The sequence below is a fragment of the Pogoniulus pusillus genome, chromosome 7, assembly GCF_015220805.1.
Source record: "Pogoniulus pusillus isolate bPogPus1 chromosome 7, bPogPus1.pri, whole genome shotgun sequence".
Taxonomy (NCBI): Eukaryota; Metazoa; Chordata; class Aves; order Piciformes; family Lybiidae; genus Pogoniulus; species Pogoniulus pusillus.
In genome coordinates this window covers 42,599,252-42,610,277 of record NC_087270.1, presented here as the reverse complement: position 1 = coordinate 42,610,277, position 11,026 = coordinate 42,599,252, and the positions used below count along the sequence as shown (strand labels likewise).

The 11,026-nt window shown below is 52.1% G+C and overlaps 1 protein-coding gene and 1 long non-coding RNA gene across 2 annotated transcripts in view; one reads left to right on the top strand and one right to left on the bottom strand.

The window, feature by feature from the left end:
- Positions 1-11,026, bottom strand: part of LOC135177059 (cysteine-rich venom protein kaouthin-2-like) — a 216,639-nt gene that overhangs the window by 163,891 nt on the left and 41,722 nt on the right. The window lies entirely within an intron of this gene.
- LOC135177063 (uncharacterized) lies at positions 5,266-9,673 on the top strand. The gene is made up of 3 exons (XR_010302896.1): positions 5,266-5,304; positions 7,254-7,356; positions 9,642-9,673. It is a non-coding gene; the product is annotated as an uncharacterized LOC135177063 (long non-coding RNA).

The window sequence follows — 11,026 nt, the reverse complement described above, 5'->3', positions numbered from 1 at the left end:
ACAGGAAAGCTGTCTGTAAGAGATAAGTGTTCTAGTGGGAGGTGTGGGGGGGTGGAACTGGATGAGCTTTGAGGTCCCTTCCACCTAAACCATTCTGAGTCTACGATCATAGACTGGTTTAGGTTGGATAATGGTACTGGTCTGATAATGCTAAGGACTATGATAATGGGCTTGGATCTTACTTTATCTAGGGGCAGTTTCTACTGCTCTTGTGATAGAAAGGGACTACTACAGGGAAGATGGATGCTCAGCATGCACCTTGAAGCCCTACCTGTTGTCCCCAGAAAGCAATAATAGTATAACTGAGAGGGATGCTTCACGTTTTGGACAACACTTGCAAGATCTTGGTGATAAACCATGTGTGTCTGATGTTCTTGCTTGTGTTGCAATCGTTGTTTCTCTTGCTTCCCATTGGTTCTCTGTGCTTGATTATGTCTTGGCACTTGAGGAGGCTCATACAGACTTGCTGTGCCTGCCAGCATAAAGTCACAGGGTATTAGGTGTTGGAAGGGACCCAAAGAGATCATTGAGTCCAACCCCCCTAGCTCAGATCACACAGGAACACATCCAGACAGGCCTTGAAAGGCCCCAGAGAAGGAGACTCCACAACCTCTCTGGGCAGCCTGTGCCAGTGCTCTGGGACCCTCACAGTAAAGAAGTTGCCCCTTGTGTTGAGCTGGAACCTCCTGTGCTGCAGCTTACACCCATTGCTGCTTGTCCTATCCCAGGGAGCAGTGAGCAGAGCCTGTCCCCCCTTCTTGATCCCCAGCCCTCAGAGATTTATAGACATTGATTAAATCCCCTCCCAGTCTTCACTTCTCCAGACTAAAAAGCCCCAGGTCCCTCAGCCTCTCCTCATAAGTCTTTAGTCTTGCTTTAAAGGCAAGCAAGTATTAAGCTTCTGAAAAAGCACAAGGAGCTGACTTCAGACATGGAAATATATAATCTCTGTTGCCTTCCCTTACTGGCAACTGTCCAGGTTTCAAAACCCAGGTTGGAGGTGTGAGTGCATCTGTTCACTCTGTGCTTTGCATCTGGCCAGAAGAGCACGAGGAAAAGGCACTTGTAAGGACAATCAGGAGGTCTCTCACGGCACAGCTTTCCTTATGGCATCAGTAAATGCAAGGGCATGACCAGTCTCCAGGTTTCTCCTGGGTTGCAGACACTTCACAGCATCACTTGATTTAGATTTGTTGTCTTCAGTGTGTTCTTGTTACAGTCATGATAAGCAAAACAAAACTCCCCTGAAGCAGTGGAGGAGGTTTAAATGGAGACAGAAAGTCTTACTGCTAAAGCAAAGGCTTTGGTGGAAGCTCAGGAGCAGAGGTGACATGGAAAGAGATAACTGGAGAGATGCATCCCCCAAATCATCATTTTCAGTATTGTTTGCAGGAGCCATGCTAGCTGTGGATGTGGCAGCATGCATCCTGGAGGGTTGGTTTCCTCCCAGTGTCAGGGAGGTTACCTATGCTTTGGAGTTCTCTCAGCTAAAGCTCATATTATGCACAAAGCAGTCTTCAGGAACTGTTACTAACAACCCCTTCTGTGTTCATCTATCAGCTGAGGTGACAAAATGCAAGTGGATTTTCAGCTCTGGGTGAAGTGCTGTTGCCTGTGAGTCTGCATAGGCTCTGTAAGATGATGATTTCCCTTACTGGCTTCACCTTTTTCCAGCCAATAATGTGAATTTTTGCTACCAGTTCTTTCCCCCCCTGACAGTTTCCCTTCCATAGTGACTTTGCACGTCGTGGGAAGCAGTTTCCAGACATACACAACAATACTTTGCCCCTGGGCTTTTCCTTGCCTGTGGCCCAGGACCTTTTGTTTCTCGTATCAAGTTTTTAACCCTTTTCTGTATTTCTGGGTTTCAGGATCTCTGTTCCATTACCTGTAAGCAGTGTGGGACTCCACAGAGCCACAGAATGCCAGGATGGAAGGGACTTCAAGGATGGCCAGGTCCAGACCTTCTAGGTGATAGTGGAGTTGGAATGAGCTGGCCTAGCACCCTGTTGAGCTGAGTCTTGAAACCGAAATGTAGGGGAATCCTCTGCTTCTCTTGGGAGATTTTGTTCTCTCTGTGTTAACATTTCTTCTGGATTCCAACTGGAATCTCCCCAGGGGTAACCAAGATTCCATTTCCCTCTTTGCTCCAAACAAGATTCACCCCCATCCAGGTTTATAAATCCTCTTTTACAGCTGCAGTTTTGCTCAGTACTATTCCAGTGGAAGTCCTACAAGAAAGCTGGAGAGAGATTTTTTAGGCTGTCAGGTAGTGATAGGGCTGAGGGGAATGGAGCAAAGCTGGAAATGGGGAGATTCAGACTGGATGGTAGGATGAAGTTCTTCAGCATGAGGGTGGCGAGAGCCTGGAAGGGGTTGCCCAGGGAGGTGGTGGAAGCCTCATCCCTGGAGGTGTTTCAGGCCAGGCTGGATGAGGCTCTGGCTAGCCTGATCTAGTGTGAGGTGTCCCTGCCCATGGCAGAGGGTTTGGAACTGAATGGCCCTTGTGGTCCCTTTCAGCCCTGACTGATTCTGAGACTCTCCCTGCTGTAAGGAAAGGCCACATCACCAGGCTGATGACTACATGCAAGCTGGAATGCTTTCATCAAGAGGGCTTCTTCCCCTCTCTCCCACTTCATCGTGCCCTCCTGTTGAGAGGGTTAAGTACTCTGTACTTAGTACATCTACTGGTTGTACTATTCTAAGTGGGGCAGAGTAGAGGGGGAGGAGAACTTCCCTCGATCTGCTGGACTCATTTTTCTTAGTGCACCCCAGGGTCTCATTGGCCTTCTTGGAGACAAGGGCACATTGCTGTGCCGTGGAGAGCTTGTCCACCAGGACTGCCAGGTCCTTCTCCACCAAGCTATCACCCCTTTAACAGCTGTCTGAGTACTAGGCAAGTAGGGACTTCTTGACGTGTAGCTGGAAGGCTGACCAAGCAGCAGACACGATTTGTGACCTTGATGATTAATCTCCATGGCTGTTTGGTGGTGGCAGGAAGCAGGTGCTAAATCACTGGGTCCCGGGAGCAGTCCCATGCTATTGTACTGACGAGATGGATTTACTGTTTCCTCGCAGTGGCTCCAGCATGGACCCGGTGAAGGCTTGCAGCCCCCCTGCTATCTCGGTCCCGCATCCCTTCCGGGGCCAGCGCTCAGCCCCCGCGGCACAGAAACCACCTCCATGGAGAACTGCACGCTCACAGCTGGGCACTCAGCCTGCGAGAGAGAAACGCTCACTGACACAGCCTCCAGCTGTGCCAGGCAGGCTCAGGCTGCATGCTAGGAACAAGTTCTTCACAGCAGGAGAGACTGGCATTGGAACGGGCTGCCCTGGGAGCTGGTGGAGTCCCCATCCCTGGAGGTGTTTAAGAGGAGGCTGCATGAGGCACTTCGTGCCATGGGGTAGGTGTTAGGTGTTAGGTTGGACTCAGTCTTAGAGGTCTTTTCCAACCTGGTGAATTCTGTGATTCTTAACCACAACAAAGCACTCGTGTAGGACTGGGTGAAAGTCTTTTATAGTCATTTGGTAAGTGATCTGCCTAGCTAGATCCACTGGCCAGTTACTGTTTAGTTGTCTTAGTGTGAGGCTACTGGTGTAATCAAAGGCCCTTGCTTTGTGACACATTATGGCCAGTAATATCATAGAATCATAGAATCAGTCAGGGTGGGAAGGGACCACAAGGATCATCCAGTTCCAAACCCTCTGCCCTCTGGGCAGGGACACCTCACACTAGATCAGGCTGGCCACAGCCTCATCCAGCCTGACCTGAAACACCTCCAGGGATGAGGCTTTCACCACCGCCCTGGGCAACCCCTTCCAGGCTCTCACCACCCTCATGCTGAAGAACTTCATCCTACCATCCAGTCTGAATCTCCCCATTTCCAGCTTTGCTCCGCTCCCCCCAGTCCCTCACAGCCTATAAAGTCCTTCCCCATTTTTTTTGTAGCCCACTTAAGATACTGCAAGGCCACAATAAGGTCACCTCCAGGCTGCACAGCCCCAACTCCCTCTGTCTTTCCTCACAGCAGAGCAGCTCCAGCCCTCTCTGGACACTTTCCAGCATATCCTTATCCCTCTTGTCCCAGGGGCTCCAGCGCTCGATGCAGTACTCCAGGTGGGGTCTCAGCAGTGTGGCACAGAGGGGCAGGATCACTTCCCTTGCCCTGCTGCCCACATTCACCCAAATGGCCTGGGTGGTTGTTGTGTTTCAGAATGCACAACCTTATGATTACTGATTACATAAGGAATGGGCCAAGGCTCAGTGAGGAGGTGAAGCACAAAAACAGGAGTAGAGACAGATACACTGAGATGAGACAGACTGAGCCAAAGTGGGAGTCCCAGGGCTATGGGCAGGTGGTGGGAGAGGCTTGAAGGGAAGGTGGTCAGGGTTGTTAAAGTTAATGGAGTATCTTTAGTGCCCTAAAACCTCCTCTGACATTAAATCATTGGATGGTCAGTCATATTTCTGGCCATCTTTGCCTATCCAACAAAATGTCTACATATTTGGATGGTCTCTCTCTTATTTCATGCTTCATCAGTCCTGGGTGCAGTTCTGGAGCCCCCAGCACATGGAAGTGTTGGAGCCAGAGGAGGCCACCAAGATGCTGAGAGGGCTGCAGCAGCTCTGCTCTGAGGACAGGCTGAGAGAGTTGGGGCTCTGCAGCCTGGAGAAGAGAAGGCTTCCAGGAGGCCTTGGGATCTGCAGGGGGCTGCAGGAGGGCTGGGGAGGGACTGCTGACAAGGTCTGGGAATGACAGGATGAGGAGGAATGGGTTTGAAGTGGCAGAGGGGAGATTGAAAGTGGATGTTAGGCAGAAGTTGTTTGCAGTGAGAGTAGTGGGAGACTGGCACAGGTTGCCCAGGGAGGTTGTGGAGCACAGAAGTACAGAATGTGATCAAAGTTCACAACCTCCCTGGAGGTGTTCAGGATCAGGTTGTATGAGGCCTTGAGTGAGCTGTTCTAGTGGGAGGTGTCCCTGCCTATGCTGGGGTTGGAACTGGCTGAGCTTTCAGGTCCCTTCCAACCTAAACCATTCTGTGGTTCTGTGATCCTACGATCTACTGCTTACTTTACTTCTCCCTGCTGGCCTTTATGCAGTGCTTCTTTGCTCTGTTGTCTCCTCTCTCCCATGTAGAAGCTGATTTCCTTGTGAGCACTGAGCTGCTCCAACCAATGCTGCAGCCTGATGGCTGCTCCCAACACATTATTTATTGTGACTGATGTTTTGAACCTCTTCCCTCACTCAGCACTTGTCTCTTTAGGGATGTGAAGGTCGCTGGGGACTCTTCCTGGCATTGTAGGTAGTTATCACAGCATCCCTTCCCTCAGTGTTGTGCTGCCTGTGCAGAATTTGTCCCTCGTTCAGCTGGAGGGCTGCTGCTGCCCTTCCAGTTTGAATGCTTAGAAATGAATTCCTTCTCTCAGTTGATTCAAACAGTGCATGCACCTTGTTCCTCTGAGAAAAACAGCTGACAGCTTCAGCAGCTCTTCCTTTTGCCTAACCCTTCTGCCCTCTGCAGAGAGCAATCATGCTCCCTTTCACCTAACCAAGGGGATGCTCTGGCTTGCTTTGGTGCTGCAGAATGGCTGCTCTCCTCCATATGTTAGTGTCTCTTCTTTTAGGGCTTAATTGCATCTCACTTGATGACAGATGGCTGGAGCTGTATACAGAGTTCCAAGCAAACTCTCACCAATATCAACTCAGATAGCATTAGGTCTGGTGAACAGTCCTCACTGCAAGTACAGGCTGGGGATGAGGTGATAGAGAGCAGCCCCGTAGGAAAGGACTTGGGGTGCTGATGGATGAGAAGCTGGACATGAACAGACAGTGTGAACTTGCAGCCCAGGAGGAAAATCACATCCTGCATTACCAGCAGATCCAGAGAGGTGATTCTGCCACTCTGCTCTGGTGAGACCTCATCTGGGGTACTGCATCCAGCTCTGGAACCTTCAGTACAGCAAGGACATGGGCCTGATGGAGCAGGGCCAGAGGAGGGCCAATGAAAATGAGCAGGGGGTTGGAGCACCTCTGCTATGAGGACAGGCTGAGGGAGCTGGGGGTGTTCAGCCTGGAGAAGAGGAGGCTCCAGGGAGACCTAAGAGCAGCCTTCCACCTGGGCACTGCTGCCTCATCTTCAGCTCCTCTCTCCCAGCACCCCCAGCTCCCTCTCTGCCTGGCTGCTCTCAGCCACTCTGTCCCCAGCCTGTAGTGCTGCTTGGGGTTGTTGTGGCCAAAGTGCAGAACCCTGCACTTGGCCTTGTTAAAACTCCTGGCATTGGACTGTGCCCATCTGCCCAGCCTGGCCAGGTCCCTCTGCAGGGCTCTCCTACCCTCTAACAGCTCCACAGCTGCTCCTAGCTTGGTGTCATCTGCAAACTGACTGATGCTGGACTCAGTCCCCTGCTCCAGATCACCAATGGAGACACTGAGCAGGCCTGGGTCCAGCACTGATCCCTAGTGCATGTGAGAGCATTCCATGCCAACCTCTTACCTCACCTTGGCTGAAAATTGCCTTTCCTTACGACATGTTCTTCATGTGGCTGCCAGAATGCCCTTGTTGGCCCTAGGGCTGGGTCCTGTGGCTGCATGGCACAGACCTAGGGGCAGATAAGTGAGCCCAGCGACCAGCCCAGGAGCCTTCAGACACCGCCGGGGGGAGCGCAGAGGGAGAACCATTTCCTCACTTGTATCTCCTGGTGCCCTGCGTGCCCTTGACCTGTGCTTAAACTGAGATAGAAGTGCCCTGGAGGTGTGGCTGCCAAAGGCGATGCTGCAAGTAAGAGGCCCGGGTGCGCCACGGCTTCTGCTCAGCGCTCACTACTCAGCCTGCCCTGCCCTGCCCTGCCCTGCCCTGCCCTGCCCTGCCCTGCCCTGCCCTGCCCGCGCCGCTTTATCTCGGGCAGGCAGTCCCTGCCGCTGAAGCACTGAGGTTAAATGTCTGCTTGCAGCCTGGAGCACAGATAGTCGCTGTCAGGTGGCTCCTCAGTAGGAAGTTTGTCACAGCTGATCTCTGGCACTTAGAGGAGTTCACGTTTTGGCAGCTGAGAGCTGCTCAGGGGTGGGGAACGTCCCCGTCCTGTCCCTGCTCTGCTGGCCCTTTGCCGCTTGGCCTGGCTTAGCCTTGCTGCGGTCTTGTTTCGTGGGCACTGGCTGCACGTTCTGACAACCCACACGTCTAATGGCATGTCCTCCTGCTTTCCACTCTCTGTCAGGTCCTGGCTCTGACTGTCCAAACTGTTGTCATTGCAGGTGTGAGACGTGAAGGATGTGAGAAAAGGTTCATGGAAGAGTTATTCTCTCTAGCATAGAATCAACCTCCAAGATCACCCAGATGGATAAAAATAGGGAACAGGTAGGGCCAAAACTCCCAATACTACTTTATGACACTGAAAGTGAAAAATCTTGCATTTTGCTTAACTCAGAGGCTGATTCTGAGAGAGTCAGGTTAGATAATGAGACTACTGCTGTGGATGCATTTCAGGTGTCACAGAATCACAGAATGGTTTAGGTTGGAAGGGACCTCAAGGATCATCCAGCTCCAAGCCCCTGCCACAGCCAGGGACACCTCCCACTGGAACAGGTCACTCAAGGCCTCATCCAACCTGGCCTTGAACACCTCCAGGGAGGGAGCAGCCACAGCCTCCCTGGGCAACCTGTGCCAGTGTCTCACCACCCTCACTGCAAACAACTTCTGCCCAACATCCATTTTCAGTCTCCCCTCTGCCACTTCAAACCCATTCCTCCTCCTCCTGTCATTCCCAGACCTTGTCAATAGTCCCTCCCCAGCCCTCCTGCAGCCCCCTTCAGATCCTGCAAGGCCACTGCAAGGTCTCCTGGAAGCCTTCTCCTCTCCAGCCTGCAGAGCCCCAACTCTCTCAGCCTGTGCTCGCAGCAGAGCTGCTGCAGCCCTCTCAGCATCTTGGTGGCCTACTCTGCACTGGCTCCAACACTTCCATGTGCTGCTTGTGCTGGGGGCTCCAGAACTGCAGACAGGACTGCAGGTGGGGTCTGAGGAGAGCAGAGCCAAGGGGCAGAATCCCCTCCCTTGCCCTGCTGCCCACACTGCTCTGGCTGCAGCCCAGCACAGGGTTGTGTCTGGCTGCACTCACACTGCTGGCTCCTGTTGGTCTTTTCACCAGCCCAGACCCCCAGGGCCTGTTCCTCAGGGCTGCTCTCAGCCATTCCCCACCCAGCCTGGAGTTGTATGTATCAAAATTACTCTTTCTTCACAAGCTCTAAGACCGGTAAAGTTGCTTCATAACCTCTGCTCAAATGTCATGTCCAAAGTGCTTGTTGTGTAAGTTAAGTGCTGAAGAGCTCTTACATCATTCGCCATAGATAAGTTTTAGACTCACAGCACAGTTGCTGTTATCATCTCCCAGCACATGAGCACTTGGGAGTATGCTCTGCAACCAGGACAGGAATTGTGAGAAATTACTGTGTTACTACTTGCTTCCAGAAGTGCACCTGAAAATGAGCACAATTCTCTAGGTGTAGCTTCAGCACACACCAAAAAGAATATGCTAATGGACAAAGCAAACATCCCCAGGGAGCCAGTCTGAAAAATAAGTTTGTGTGTCCCTGTCCATGGCAGGCAGGTTGGAAACAAGTGATCCTGAAGTGCCTTCCAACCAAAACATTTCATGGTTCTCTACTCTCAGACAATGAGTCACAGAACCACAGAACCACGTAACATTAGAGGTTGAAAGGGACCTCCAGAGATCGAGCCCATCACCCAGGGCAGTCTGCACAGGAATGCACCCAGGCAGGTTGGAAAAGTCTCCAGAGGAGGACACTCCACAACCTCTCTGGGCAGCCTGCTGCAGTGCTCACTGTAAAGAAGTTTCTCCTCGTGTTGAGCTGAAACCTTCCCAGTTTGCAGCTTCTGCTCCTTGTCTTATTGCTGCTGACCACCAAAAAGAGCTTGGCCCCAGCCCCTTGACCCCCACCCCTCAGATATTTGCACACATGGATCAGATCTCCTCTCAGCCTTCTCCTCTCCAGACTGAACAGCCCCAGGGCTCTCAGTCTCTCTCCACAGGGGAGATGCTCAGGTCCCCAGTCAGCCTCGTGGCTCTGCACTGGACTCTCTCCAGCAGGTCTCTGTCCCTCTTGAACTGGGGAGCCCAGAACTGGGCACAATATTGCAGGTGTGGTCTCAGTAGAGCAGAGTAGAGAGGGAGAAGAACTTTCTTAGCCCTGCTGGCCACACTTTTCCTGATGCCCCCCAGGATGCCAATGGCTCTCTTGGCCACATGGGCAGATTGCTGGCCCATGTAGGACTTGCTGCCCACCAGCACTCCAAGGGCTTTCTCCATGGAGCTGCTTTCCAGCAGGACACTTGTACTGGTGCCTGCTGTTATTCTTCCCCACATGCAGGACCCTGCGCTTGTCCTTCCTGAGCTTCATGTGGTCAGCCTTCATCCATCACTCCAGCCTGCCAGATCCTGATGGATGGCTGCACAGGCTGGCAGGGTGTCAGCCACTGCCCACCCTGCTCCCCAGATTTGCTGAAGAAAAGCATTGTTTGACATGCTTCATCTGCCTTTTACTTCATCACTCTTTGACATACTTCATCTGCCTTTACTTCATCTTTGTAAGGGAAACTCATATTTGGCAGCATTTCATTCTTTCCAGGGACATGAACAACCAGGAGGAACAACTCAAGCTCTACTCTGCATAAGGAAAGGTGTCATGGAGGTAACATTGCATCTCAGCTGGTGTTTCTTCTATTCCTTGTAAACAGGGGTGCAGAATCTTTAGAGATCCCTTATGAAAATTTAATGCCTGGATACCCTGCAGTAACTCAGCAGGACACAGGACACTCCAGGGTGGCACTTCATGATGCAGGACACCTCTTCCAGCTCCTGCTGCTGCCTTACTCAAACAGCAGAGCTGGATATCCAGAGTGCTAAAGTAATCTCACTGGGGAGAGAGCTCCCAGAAACCTCTTATCTTAAAGTAATTCGTTGGTTAGGAGAGAGAGAGGAGAGTGAAAGTGTTTGCAGCCATCTCCTTGGCTGGAGGCAGAAATCAAACCTTGGAAAATATTCCAGGAAACACCTAATTGTTTTGCCAAAGTTCTGAACCCTCCCGTAGGAGCAGTGGGGTTCATAGCATAGCAGTTTCAGAGCAACACATAGGTTTCTCAGGAAGTTTTCACCCAGCTTTGGCTTGAAGTATGCTTCTTGCAGGTACTGCTGTGGTTGTAGAAGCCTTGAATAGAATAATAGAATCAAGCAGACTGGAAGAGAGCTCCAAGCTCAGCCAGTCCAACCTAGCAGCCAGCCCTGTCCAACCAACCAGACCATGGCACTAAGTGCCCCAGCCAGGCTTGGCTTCAACACCTCCAGGGATGGCAACTCCATCACCTCCCTGGGCAGCCCATTCCAATGCCAATCACTCTCTCTGCTAACAACTTCCTCCTAACATCCAGCCTAGACCTGCCCTGGCACAGCTTGAGGCTGTGTCCCCTTCTGTTGCTGCTTGCCTGGCAGAAGAGCTCAACCCCACCTGGCTCCAAGCTCATAGTGGCACAGAGTTCTGATATTGAAACTGGGCTTGAGGCAGGTGTAGAGTTAAGGCCAGCAGAATTAGTCAGCGATGCCCTGGAAGCCAGAAATTGCCTTAATTTGCTGGTGTAAATTGCTTTAATATGGTAGTGATTTGGCCAACTGCGGCAGGATGAAACAACAGAAGGGAAGAAACTGTTACCAAACTGCTTCCATGTGTAGCGAGTGTTGCTTCCTCCAGTGCTCGCCAAACAGTTCTGCGCAAGCGAGGAGCTGGCTCGGGTGAGGGTCGGGCCAGACCCGCACTCTCCAGGGCAAGGAGGGGCCGTGCGCACGGGCGGCACCCGAGGAGCGGATGCAGCCGGAGCCGGCCGTGGCTCGCCCTCTTGTGGTCATGGCCTGAATTGCAGCCCACGCCGGAGAGGATTCCTGCCGCTCTGCAGGGGGAAGGGTAGCGGGTAAGTGGCATCGGTCCTGCTCGGAGCTGGTGTGTTTCATTCGAAGCCTCAT